The sequence below is a fragment of the Tenrec ecaudatus genome, chromosome 3 (assembly GCF_050624435.1).
Source record: "Tenrec ecaudatus isolate mTenEca1 chromosome 3, mTenEca1.hap1, whole genome shotgun sequence".
Classification (NCBI taxonomy): domain Eukaryota; kingdom Metazoa; phylum Chordata; class Mammalia; order Afrosoricida; family Tenrecidae; genus Tenrec; species Tenrec ecaudatus.
The window spans coordinates 42,912,588-42,926,824 of NC_134532.1; the positions used below are offsets into that span (position 1 = coordinate 42,912,588).

At 40.4% G+C, this 14,237-nt stretch overlaps 1 pseudogene; it reads left to right on the forward strand.

Annotated features, from left to right (window-relative positions):
- Nucleotides 1–10,717: 10,717 nt before the first annotated feature.
- Nucleotides 10,718–11,158, forward strand: LOC142442242 (eukaryotic translation initiation factor 1A, X-chromosomal-like; annotated as a pseudogene).
- Nucleotides 11,159–14,237: the final 3,079 nt, after the last annotated feature.

Here is a 14,237-nt window from a genome sequence, read left to right on the forward strand (position 1 = left end):
ATCTGTCCTGGGTTCCCTGTGTTTCCAGTTCCTATCTGTACCAGTATACATCCTCTGTTACAGCTGGATTTGTAAGGTAGAATTGGGATCATGATAGTGGGGTGGGGGAAAGCATTTAAGAGCCAGAGGAAAGTTGTGTGTTTCATCATTGCTACACTGCACCCTAATTGGCTCATCTCCTCCCCACGACCCTTCTGTAAGGGGATGTCCAGCTGCCTACAGATGAGCTTTGGGTCCCCACTCCACACTTCCCTTCATTTACAATTATATGACTTGCTTGTTCTTTGATGCCTGATACCTGATGCCTTCAACAGCTTGTGATCACACAGGCTGGTGTGCTTCTTCCATGTGGGCAATGTTGCTGCTGAGCTAGATGGCCGCTTGTTTACCTTCAAGTCTTTAAGACCCCAGATGCTATATCTTTTGATAGCCAGGCACCATCAGCTTTCTTCACATTAGCGTATGCACCCATTTGTCTTCAGCAAATGTATGAGGGAAGTGAGCACACGATGATAAGAGTTTTTGTTCTTTGATGCTTGATAACTGATCCCATCCGGCACCTCGTGACCACACAGGCTGGTGTGCTTCTTCCATGTGGGCTTTGTTGCTTCTGAGCTAGGTGGCTGCTTGCTTACCTTCAAGTCTTTAAGATCCTAGGTGCTATATAATTTCATAGCTGGGCTCCATCAGCTTACTTCACACATTTTGTTATGCACACATTTGTCTTCAGCGATTATATCAGGAAGGTGAGCATCATGGAATGCCAGTTCAATAGAACAAAGTATTCTTACATTGAGGGAGTACTTGAGTACAGTCCCAATATCCATCTGCTACCTTAAAACTATATGGGAAACAGAAAGATTTCTCACAAATCGTCTCCCCCAAATATGTTACACTGCTTGCAGGTAATCATAAAAGTTACTTCCCGTGAGACAATCAGCTGCCATACTGCTGTCTCCTCCCACCACAGGTGGGCCTGCTCTCTGCTGCCAGGGACAATGGGTTATTTTTCTCTTAGGTTTGTGCCCATTGGCTTGGTTCCTTTAGTTGGGATTTACACCTACTAATAATGGTTCCTATGGAGATCCAGAGAACAGATCAAACCCTCTCAGTGACATCAAGTTAGGCTACCATCTTGAATATAGGATCCACCTGTCTTGTCACATGGATAACCCAATTCCTCCCCTTCCTATTGTGTTTATACCCCTAGATTGTTCCCCTCTCATTGCTGTATAACTTATATTGCAAACCCTTCCTGTGACATATGTCTTTACCTATAATTAGTGGGCTTGCACACTCCCCTCAGAGGTATATGCACAGGGTTAATAAAGAGTGCCCTCTCTCTTGGCTCCTCCCTTGATCTCTCACCAGCTTCTCCTCTCCTCTCACATGCTCGCTCCCCTGTTCCCTTTCCCCTTGTCCTCCTTCCCTTCCACCTCTCTCCAAGTGGACCACCAAGCTGAGCTTAGGAAAGCATACTACCATGGTGAGGGAGAGTCATTGTGAGTCCAGACATAAAAATAACCTCATGGAGAAAGCTGACCTGAAGGGATGCTAAGGACCCTCCAGCTCTGGACCAAGAGAAGAAAGAAGTGAGGACAGGAGGCTGGATGAGGACTGCAGTGCCTGGCCAGCTAGAACTGCTGCACTGACCACTACCATACCTGTACTGTCCATGGCAGGAAACCTGCTGAGACAACTCCAGGTAACACTCCTGACAATAGTCTGAACACTTAGGGCCAGAGAAAATGTTGCTGTGGGACCGAAAGAAGGTGGAAGACAGTGTGAGCCCAGGAAACACATCTCCTGTATGTGATGGGATGCTGTCACCAGGGGGCTCTCTGAAGATACTGAGCCCAACACCCACCCCCAGTACTGATTCATGGAGGAAAACCGAGCTTCTTCTTATTTCTGTGGTTTCTTTTATCCTCACAAATAACCCTGCTCTTAGGAAACTTTTCATTCCAACTCTAAATACAGACGATAATATTGAAGTAACTTACTTCTTTCCCAATATTGTGAAATGTAATAGGTGAAAGAATTTGGGATGACGTACACCTGTTTCCATATGTATTCATATGTATGAAAAGATGCAGGTTGACCTTGTATTTATTCCAAAATAGGGTGAGGATAGAGTTTGTCATTAATTTCAATTGATCATCTGGATACATTTGATGGTAATGAACATAAAGTTACATTGAATATGAAATCTGCACAGATGTTCATATGATTGGTAGAGTGAAGACCTCAGGGAGAGGACTGTGTTCTCCCAAGGACTCTACCAGCATCGCTTTTCTAGTCTGAGTCCCAGAGCTACGGTCTCCATTTAGCCCTCTCCACCTTTACATACAAGTGCACCTCCCAGTCACATGCAAACACCAGTCCCATGAAACCACAGCGTGCTTGTACTTAAATTTGTATTCCTTCACACCCAAGAGAGCATTTTCTGGGTGTCATGAATCTTATCCACATGAACATGAATTGGGTGTGAGTTTTCCTCTTTCTGGTGGCAACTCTGGGAGGTAAATGCTTCAGGGATTCACACATGAAGTCTGCGGATGCAGTATCTGAGCACACAACTCACTGTGTTTCTCTTTATCCCCAGGTGACCTAGCCAAGGAGCAGCTACAAGAGTCAGGCCCTGGACAGGTGAAGCCATCATAGACCCTGCCTCTCACCTGTGCCGGCTCTGGATTCTCTTTAACAAGCTATATTGTGCACTGGATCCGCCAGGCTCCAGGAAAGTGACTGGAGTGGTTTGGTCCAATATGCATTGGTGGGAGCACAAGATATAATGCAGCTCTCTCATACCGGGTCAGTATCACCTGGGACACCTCCAAATGCAACTTTTATTTAAAATTGAGCTCTTTGGATCCTGAGGACACCGCCATGTATTACTGTGCTAGAGACACAGTGATGGGAAGTCAGTGTGAGCCCAGACACAAACCTCCCGGCAACAGGACATGATTTTGGCAGATGCAAAAGAGAGAGAGAAGTCAGTGATGTTTTCCTCTCAGAAGCTGTGCTTTCCCCACCTTGTCAGCACCTCTCTAGGGACCACCAAGCACAGACTCTAGGGAGCCTTCATGTATCTGAACCTGGCTTCTGTTCATTGGAGTGGGCTTTGTCTGTATTTTACCATCTATCCAAAGATAGAATTCTCAGAAATACTAGTGTGTACTGATCACATCTCCATTTACCATTTAGGGCATTAACCACTGCTGTTTTTTGCAAAAGTTAGAAATATTCCAAGAAAGCAAACTCACTGCCATCGAGTTGATGACAATTTGATGATGCCCCTGTAGGTTTCCAGGATTGCAACTGTTGTGGGAGTAGAAAGCCCCATCTTTCTTCCTTGAGAGGCTGAGGGTTTCAAACTGTGGACATACACATCTCAGCACAACACATAACCAGTACGCCACCAGCCTCATTATAAAAACATGAATGCAACAAAATATTCTCATGTGAGCCCCAAATTTTCTCCAAGCCATCAGATGGGTGTCCAAAGTTTTCATTCCAGTGAATGCTGACAAATGTATGCTTATGTAATAATTTTAACTTACAATGACCTTGATAATATTGTTGATATTGTTAGGTACCCTTGAGTTGGCTTCAACTCCCAGAGATCCTATGTACAAGGATGAACTGCTGCCCTGAAGTGCACTCTCCTCAGTCATTCCCGTTTGGACTCATCATTGCAGCCTTTGTGACAATCCACCTCCTTGAAAGTCTCTCTTTTTCAATGGCATTCCAATTTAGCAAACACAAGACCATTCTCTGGGTTCTGGTTCTGCATGATGCCATACCCAAATAAGTGAGATAAAGTCTTACTTGAATGCTTCCAAGAACCATTCCAGATGTGTTAATTCTGAAAGAGACCCACTTGTCCGGCAGGCAGCCCGTGGTATATTTAATATTATTCTCTAACACCATAACTCAAATGCATCAATTCTTCTTTGGTATTTCTCTTTTTTTCTTCTTCTTTGCATGCAGGTTGGATATTTTTTATTATTTTATTTTTATCAGTTTATTGGGGGCTCATATGGCTCTTATCACAATCCATCTATCCATTGTGTTGAGCATATTTGTACTTATGTTGTCATCATCATTTTAAAAACATTTTCTTCCTACTTGAGCCCTTGGTATCAGCTCCTCATTAAAAAAATTCTTATTTGGCCTTTATTAGAGTCACTCTTAGGTATCACCACTACGGCAGCTGTTTCTGGCATTACAGATAGAGACCAGGGTTGCTACTAAAATCACACAATGTATAGGAAAGCATCCTACAATAAGTACTCAAGGAGCAATAAAATAGCAGTTGTGCCAGCATTGAAGAAATCTATATAATGTCTTAACACCAGTCAACATGAAGAGAAATGTTCATCAGCAGAAAGTAAAGGTCATGATGTATGTAAGTTATACTTAGAGGAACCTGGATCACAAAACCATGTGGCACAATGATTAAGTAATCAACTTTTAGGCAACAGGTTGGCAGTTCCACTCATTTGGATAAAGATCTGATAACTTTCTCCCATCAGTACTAAAGAAAAGAAAATCCACTTCAGATAGTTCTCTTTCATGCAGGCTCTCTGAGTCTATGAGTCTCTGCGCCCAAACAACCTTGGATGCTTAAAGTTCTTTAAATATGTGGACAAGACAATGGCTACCAATAATTAGCCAAAGTACAGTGAACGTCAACATAAGAGCACTTATAAAGACATTGTATTGTGTTACATATTTCCCTTTGCTAGACGTGCTTCTCTGCATAAAGCATGTACCTTTCCCCCAGCACTGTTATTCAAACCAGGAAGAATGTTGTGTGTTCTGTTATATTTTCTTTTTGATGGTGCAAAGTGCCAGAGTCAGTTCCAAATTCTAAGTGATTCAATGTACAACAGAAGGAAATAATGCCTAGTTCAACATCACAATAACAATGAATATTTTTGAGCTCATTATTACAGCCAATGTGTCAAACCATCTCATGATGTGCCTGTTCTTCACTGATCCCCTACTTTATCATGGTTGATGTTTTCCTCAAGGAACTGGTATCAAGAGTCTCCCCATCCTTGATTCTAAGCAACTCTCTGGCTGTCCTCCTTTCAAAACAGATCTGTTTGTTTTATTGCCAGCCCGCCCCACAGTACTTTCCTCAGGCCATCATTTTTTCCATGGCCTTCTTTTTTTATAGTCCAGAGTTCATATGCATATACTAATAATGAAAATATTATGACTTGGCTTTTGAAAGTGACATTTTTGAAACCCTGTACTGTGGGCCTGTCGGTACAGAGATGTAAAGGGCTATGGTGGTGCTGTGGGATAAAATTTGCTCACCACAAATAAGGTCAGGGATTCAAATCAGCCAACGGTTCCTCCTGAGTAAGATGACATTGTCTATTCCTGTACATAATTATACTCAGCAAAAGCCTAATAAGCAGTTCTCATCAGTCTTCTAGGGTTCCTATGAGCCAGAGTACATTTGCTTTTGAAAGAAGAGATTGTTCATTTTTTAGCTCAATTTCTTGGTTTTCTGATTTTCCCTCAGTCAGAAGAATGTCTGGTGTGTTCCTAGCTCTCAGACCTCACAAAGAAAAATTAATTCATCAAACAAGACTGCTACACTGGAACTCTGATTTTGTAATTTCAAATGTTGGAATCTGGGGAGCCAGCTAATTCAATGTATGCTTGTGGGTCACATCACTCCTATCTCTGTCATCCAACTTGATTCAAGAATCAGCTCTGGAGATACTTTCTTGTGGAGCTGTGGTGCCTGTGCATTTGCACATTGTTCATAGTCCCCACCTCTTTTAACAGTCAGGAACACTCATAGGCAAATACCTGTTGTGGTTTCTTACTTAATAAGACCACCACCATCAATGCCCTGCAACCAGGGTATTCCAGAGCCTTCTGAGTCGGGGAGCCTTTGATAGAGAAATGTCTGCCTCCTTTCTCTTCCTCCTCCTGATGGTGCTGGGTCTCCCATCAGGTCACTGGCAGGGAGATGCAGTGGATCACAGCACATTCAAAGACATATGGGGCCTTTAATACTTGTTTCTGAAGACTCCAGGGGCCCTGTCCCACATGCAGCTACAGGAGTCAGGTGATCAGATGGTTAAGCTTCTCAGACCCTCACTCTCACCTCTACCATCGCTAGGGAGTCTATCTCCAACACCAGTGCTACTTGGGACTGGATCAGACAGAGCCCTAGGACAAGCCTTAAGTGGATGGGAAGGACCTTCTCTGAATCAGAGTGGTTTAGCAAATACACATCATTTCTCAGAGACCATCTAGTCACATCCATGAATCAGTTCTTCCTGCAGTTGAGCTCTTTTACCACTGACAAGCACTTTGCAAGGAGATAAGGAGAGGGAAAGTCAATGTGAGGCCCCACACAACCCACCATGCAGGAGAGCTGGGGGCTGAACTAAGAGAGCTCTTATAACAGCAGGGGTAGCACAGGCCCAGGAACCAGAAGCAGGTGGGTGTGTGAGCACAGATGAGATCTTCTGCTGTGTCTTGGGTTCGCTTTGTTCCCACTGCTTAGGAGCAGATTGAGAGGAAACTCCAGTAGAAACTGCCCGAGGAGAGTATGGGGGTGGGGGTAGTTTTGACATTGTATGCTGAATTTTTCTTTTCTTTTTAACCTGATGAGTAATTTCTTTTAAAATTTGGTAAGTAGTCGCCATGTTCTTAAACATAGACCCTGGGATCTTCTTCAGGATTACATTAAAGTTATAGATTGTTTAGAGTGTTTTACTTTTACAAAGTTAAGACTTCCTCTTCGTGAACATGACCCGTTATTCTAATTATGGGTGTGTCTTTTGGTATCTTGGAAAAATGTTTTCTTATCATTTTCATTATATAAGACTTTTGTTTCTCTGCTTGGGCTTACTCCAATTTACTTTATATTTTAAGTGGTTATTGTAAATTGTATTATTTTCTGATTTTCTTTTCAGAGCTTTCTCTAATGGTACGTGGGAATCAAACTGATTATCTGTGTTCCCCTTATAACCTGTGAAATTGCTTAACCTTCAAAACCGGTTTCAATAATTTTCTTCTAGAGCTTTTGGGTTTTCTATGTTTAGAGTGACATCCTCAGCAATTATAGAGAGTTTTATTTCTTTATTACCATTTTGGATGCATTCATCTATCATTTGTTGATTTATAGTTATAGTTAAATTTGAAGCATGATATGAAATAAGATTTATATTTAATGGTATCCTTATCTGGTTCCAATTTGACAGGTAAATGCTTGTGCTTCCTCTCCATGGAGTGCAATATTTGCAACTGGCATTGTATGTTGCTGTTTTAAGTCCTATCAAATCAGTTTGGATTCATAGCAACACTAGAGAAAACAGAATGAAACAGAATCATCCTTACAATTGTCATGTATGAGGCCCTTTTTGCAGTTACTGTGCCAACTATGTTCTTAAAGTTCATCCTTTTAAAAATGACCTTATGCGTTATCAAGCATGATGTCTTTTTCCAAGTTCTGATTTCCTTGACACATGTTCAAAGTACTTGAGATGAAGTAATACTATGCTCACTTCTTTCTATTAAGCATCACAAGTGTACATCATCCAATATACGCTTGTTCCTCTGACAGTCCACCACACCATCAAATTATTCACCAGTATCATGATTCAAATACATTGTTTCATCTTCGATCTTTCTCATTCATTGTCCAACTTTGACATGCATATGAGACCACTGAAATTTCATAGCTTTGGCCAGGTGTATTTTAGTCCTCAAAGAGACATTCTTGCTCTTCAATCTTTAAAGAGGTCTTGTGCTGCAGATTCACTGAAATGCATCATTTGATTGACGGCGGCTTCCTGAACACTGATTGTAAATCTAAGCAAGATGAACTCCATCACAGCTTCGATCTTATCTCCACTTATCATATTTTCAATTGGTCCCATAGTGAGAAGTTTCATTTTCTTTGCATTGATTTGTAATGTAGAGTGAAGGCAGCAATTTCTGAACTTCATCTGTAAGTTTTCAAGTCATGCTATATTGGAACATGTAGTTTTATTTCACCTGCATATCACAGATTATTAGCTGGGTTTACTACATCCTGATGTTGTGTTTTCCATTTAGTACAGCTTCTTGAGTTATTTGTTCTGTTTAGCATGGTGCACAGAGAAACGGCTGACATTTCCAGCAATTCTGTATTTCTGTGATGCACAATGAATACCCATGGAAGAAACAAACAAGAAATCACACCATGGACTGCATTGAGCAGAGATATGAAAAATGACTTTATGAAAGTACCTAAAATGCTTTCCAGAAAATATGGCCATTCTATAACCACCCATTCCAAGAAAATATCTCCAAATGAAACAATGCCAATCTAATACACAATAATAGCACCAATGAATAATGTGTTACTATATTTGTATCTTTTCAACTTAAATGTCTCCTTCATTCAAGTACCATTTCATGCCCTTTGCCTATTTTGATTATCCAAACTCTGTACATGTTCCACTGTCGTGACTGGTATTAAGTGAGATGACATGATAAAGAAATAGGAATTAACTCTCCAGGAAATATGCAGAGAAATGAGAAAACATAGTAGAATAAATGTTCACTAATAATTAGGGGTATTAATAAAATTAGAATTTCTTAACACTCTATGATTTCTGTGTCCATAGTTTCTCTGATCTTCAGCCTAAGGAGCTTGATTTCTCAATAGATAGAGGCAAACAAACCTCAAGAGAATGGAGGACATTAGACTTTCTCTTTTCAGTTTCTGAGAAAAGACTGGAGGTTTATCTGCCTTTTTCCTTTTTTCTTCTGGGATTTCTAACATGCAGATCACCCCTTCAATTTCCAGATTAAATTTCAAAACTTGGTGAAAAACATCACATTTGGGGAAGAGTTTTTTTTTTTAAGAACTACATAACTTGTCCCTAGTATAGATTTTCTTTTGGCTATTCTTTGGCCTCATAATTAATTTCTAGTAGTATCATGAAATTCTAAAAATGTGTAGGAATAAAAGAAGTGTGCATTAGTTACCATCATTGATTATCTTGGATGTCCTGTGACAGCTTCAGCATCATTATTTGGACCCAGGAGTGATGAATCCTTCACAGAGACTCATCACTTAAAATTTGCTGCCTCTGATAACTACGTATTTCTGGCGCTGGATCTACCAAAACCTGCAGAAGAGATTGGAGTCGTTGTTATCAATATGTTTTAGTAGAAGAAAACAATTACCCATCACAATTGAGTTGACTCTCAAGCTCAAAAAGCATGTCCACGAAGAAGTTCTCCCTGCAGCTGAGCTCAACGACCACTGAGGGCACCGCTGTCCATTACTCTGAGAGGAACTGTGAGAGGACTCAGTGCCATCCCATGCACAAGCTTCACTACAATAATGACATTGGCGTATAGGAACACGTAGGCTGCACACAGTACAGGAGCCAGGCTCCCAGGGCAATGGGAAAAAGCATGGGGGCAAGGAGCTCCTTGTTGGCATCTAGGGTTTCCTTTCCTACCAAATCATTTTCTCCAAGAATTCTCTCTTCCATAATGTTTATTACAAAACACATCAGTTTCAATATTCACTCATATGTGATATAAGTAAACACAATTAAATATATGTATGTGTGCATACATAAACTCTGGTGGTGTAGTGGTTAGTTGATAGGGTATGAGCTTAAAGCCCAGGGGTTCAAAACCACCAGCTGTTCCACAGGAGAAAAATGGTGTTTTCTGCTCCCATAAAGAGTTACAGTTTCAGAAACGCTCAAATCTACCCTTTCCTATAGGGTCGCAATGTGTCTGCATTGACTCAATGCAATGAGTGAGAGTGATAAATACATTAATAAATACAAATCCTGTTTGAATCATTAACATACGTTTAATGGTTTTCGTATCTTGGATGGCTGTACTGAATGAAAATTAAAGTGCAATATTAAAAAGTGTGGGAAATCGCTAAGCCAGGCAGCGGAGGGAGGAAGCCCTAGCTTGAGCTAGCTAATAAACTCCTTGTTCCACTTTTGCATCTCAACTGGTTGTGATGATTATTGCGTGCACCCAAGGTAAGTTTGCCTTCCTTCCTCAAATCTCATATTTGGGAGCTCGTCCAGGATTGGTAATAGACAGCCTGAGCCCTGCCAAGGACAAACTGACTGACCTTGGGATAGGAGGGTTTTTTTTTTCCTCTAAAATTCTGTCCAGACACATGTATGGGTGGCGCTGTTAATTGGGACCAGAATACAACCAATGTGGAAGCGCCAGAGCTGTCACTGGTTGGGTTCAGGGTGGGAGACATCCTCCTGTTTCACTGGTAAGTTCCGGTTAGAGTCTGGACCTAATCATGATTCAGCACTTTTTGCCGGAAGCCATGTGGATACCCCCACCATTCTTGAGATGATTTCCCCTTCACTGACTTGGCTTTTGCCCTACTTTGGGTCTCATTTCATCTCTTTTGTGAGATGGTGGAAGATTTTTTTTGGATTGTTGGTGCACATAGTATGTTGGAGCTGTGAGCATTGGCAGCTCTGGAGTGGTATGTTTTCTTGATGCGCATTGAACATTTAATTAAAATTCTCTTCATACACGAAAAAAAAAGTGTGGGATTTACTATTTCACGCTCCACTTAATCCTTAGTGCCTGCTCCATCCTGCTCTCTCCCCTTCGTTAGTCTTCGCTCCCCTCAAAGGAATTGCTGCTGCCGTAGTTGCCCAAAGAGAGTCGGAAACACCACAAGGCCATGGTCCTGCCTAAGAATAAAGGTAAAGGAGGTAAATATAGACGTAGAGGTAAGAATGAAAACGAGTCTGAAAAAAAGAGAACTGGCGTTCAAAGAAGATGGGCAAGAATATGCACAGGTCTTCAAAATGTTGGGAGATGGATGATTAGAAGCCATGTGGTTTGATGTTGTAAAGAGATGTGTCACATCAGGGGAAAATTGAGGGGAAAGGTTTGGCTAAATACCTTGGACATCACACTGGCCAGTCTACGAGACTATCAGGATAACAAAGTGGACATCATTTTAAAAGACAACGCAGATGAAGCTAGAAGTCTGAAGGCCTATGGCAAGCTTCCAGCGCATGTCAAAATCAATGAAACGGATACCTTTGGCTCTGGAGATAATGATGAAATCCAGTTTGACGACATAGGAGATGATGATGAGGACATTGATAATATCTAAGTAGAACCGCATGCTTTACATTCCATTAGAATGAGGATTGGCCTACAATTTTGTGCTCTCCCATTGTAGAAGATTGCAATTTCATCAGCATGAGTACTATTTATTCAGGCAGGTTAATTTGTTTTTAAGGGGTTGGTGTTTCCTTTAAAGCCGAGAATGTTGAAATATCTTAAGTAAAATCTTAGGCCCACTTTATTCTGTTGAAGTAATAAGAGTTTCTGGGTAAAAGACCAACCATAAAAGCTATTATTAAAAAAATATTTTAAAGCAATTTTGCCTTTCCCAGGTTGGTCACTTTACTTCCAGGAACTAGATATTCAAATTAATTCATTGTCCACTACTTATTATGGGTTTTGACAGGTCTATTGACTATACAAAGTCTTTCTGTCTGCTCCAAATACCTATTAGTCCCTGGAGATTTTGATACTGTTTTAAGAGTGACAGAAGTCTGCATCTATAGTCAAAATAATTGGGTCTATTTTTTTTCATATTTGAATAGCATATGGCATTTTATACTGATTTTGATATCACATAGTTCGGTTTCTGATCTTGTGTTGTCAGCATTAAGACATGTGAAAAGGCATTTGCAAAATTCGCTTTTCAGAACTTCAGTTTTAGTGGCAATTTTTAATTTTTAAAGCTAGTAGTTACAGAAATTGAAAACTAGGTGGCACTAAATTATTTTAACATTGGAAATACTGAGTAATTTTGACTTTTTTTTTAAAGTCGTGTGCATAGGAAAGTTCCCAAATGGATATGTTCTAATGAGATGCATGTATGTAGACTGTTTTTACAGAACAAAATCCTCATGCTAAATATATTGTTTTATTTTCAAAAGTTATAAATCATAAGCTATAATTTGGAGTATTTTATAAACAATTGAGTTATACATAAATGAAAATCTAATTTCATTAATTTATACAAATGAAGCCTTCTTCACACCATCCCTAAACTAGTGAAGGGGAATGGAATCATTGCAGCTTAAGGAATGGAAAAAGAAGTGTCCAATTTCTAAAAGGAAAAGCTACAGCTAAGGAACAAAATAAGTTGAAGAGTGTATTATGTACTTTCCATTAAGGATTATGTATTTGATTTTGTGTACATTTGTGGGGCGGTTAAGTTTATCCTCTTTTCAAATGGTATTAACTGTGATAAAGTGAAGATCAAGGCTGGAATAGTTCAATCTCCCTGACCACATTTGAGTTTCATCCTACTTCTGAAGGAGCGATCCATAATGAATTGATTTCCAGAGAACTTTCCAATGTTGAGAAATAATTAAGGAGAATATAAAGGGGATAAACTTCCCTTCACATGGCTATAGGAAAACTAATGTATCATCCCTAATCCTTCTCTGCTATAATTCCCTTTTCTGAAAAATCTGAGGCCAGAATATGTGCTAAGAATCGAAAAATAGGAATCATATCTTCACACACACACAAAAATTATGGGACTCAATGTAAGAGAACTTAGTTTGGACTTCAACCCTATGTAAATTATAGAAACAACCCTATGTAAATTATAGAAACAAAATTATAAAATTAATTACCTCAGTTTCTATCTAATGAAACTAGAAAAAGTTGCAATATGCCATATCACAGATTAGTATGGAGAAAATAATAAATAAAGGAAGTCAAATAAATGAAATAGCAGGAACACAATAAATAAGCTAATTAAACAAAAACTATTTGAAAAGATGAAGTAAAGTGATAAATATCCAGTTTTCCTGATCATGACAAAAGGAAGAGGACTGGAATCTCCAAGATAAGAAAGCAGAGAGGAAACATCATTGTGCATGGTTTGTGGACATGTTTTATGAACAACTAGATGTCTGCTGTTTAAAAATATCACTGAAATGTGAAAATTCTTGGAACATAAGGAAACCAATAATGTTTCCAACAAGAAAGAGATAATAGAGCCATCCAGTATATGCACCTGCATCCACATCTTAAAGGGAACAAGTCAGAATGTACTGTTACCTCTCATGCCACAATGGGTATTGTGTATGTGATATAAAGTTCATAAACTTACAACTACTTTAAAAATATTGATAATATCTAACAACTAAAGCAATGCCTGATAAACAGATTAAGAGCTCTGTTGTCCTTTGAGAGTGCTTGTGTTTCTGAGTCTGAGGGAGAACTCTGGTTCATATTCTCGATTCCTCTGCTTCTAAATATCAGGGGACATGCAAATGCAGCTCTCTGCCTGCAGATAAATCAGCCACAGTCCCTGATGTGGGAGATCTCAGAGGACAGTCCCAGTCTCTGAGGTCTCTGCTATTTCCATTTGTGCTCAGGAGCTAGTCCACAGGATACAACATGCGTTTTTCACCAACCTTGGCTTTCACTGTGGCCATTTTACATAGTAATCATTGCAGACCATGTAAAATGGTCTGATTTGATATTATTGTAAGTATAATTGTGCATACATTAGTTTGTATGTGTGTGATCTAATCACGGTGCCTCTGTATTTGCAGGTGTCCAGTGTGAGGTGCAGCTGTTGGAGTCTGGGGGCGATCTAAGAAAGCCTGGGGGGTCTCTGAGACTCTCATGTGCTGCCTCTGGATTCACCTTCAGTAGCTATGGCATGAACTGGGTCCGCCAGGGGCCAGGGAAGGGCCTGCAGTGGGTTGCATGCATTACTACTGGTGGTGGTACATACTACACAGACTCAGTAAAGGGCCGATTCACCATCTCCAGAGAAAACGCCAAGAACACGCTGTATCTGCAGATGAACAGCCTGAAAGCTGAGGATACGGCCACGTATTACTGTGCAAGAGACACAGTGAGGGGAAGTCAGTGAGAGCCCAGACACAAACCTCCCCTGCAGGGAGGAAGCATGTCTCCAGGGGGAGCACAGGCCCCACAGAGCACAGGATCAGGCCCAGCAGCAGGTGCAGATGGTTTCAACTTGGGGATTCTGCCCCATCTCACTGTTCCCCAGGGAATCTCTCTCTTTTTATTTCGTGATTATATACCCACCCATGATATATCCTAATTCAAAAACGGTATTTTAAAAGTAGGAAACATTCTCACATGCAGAAAGAGCAGCTGTCCCTTATGGAGGGGGAAAGACCTTG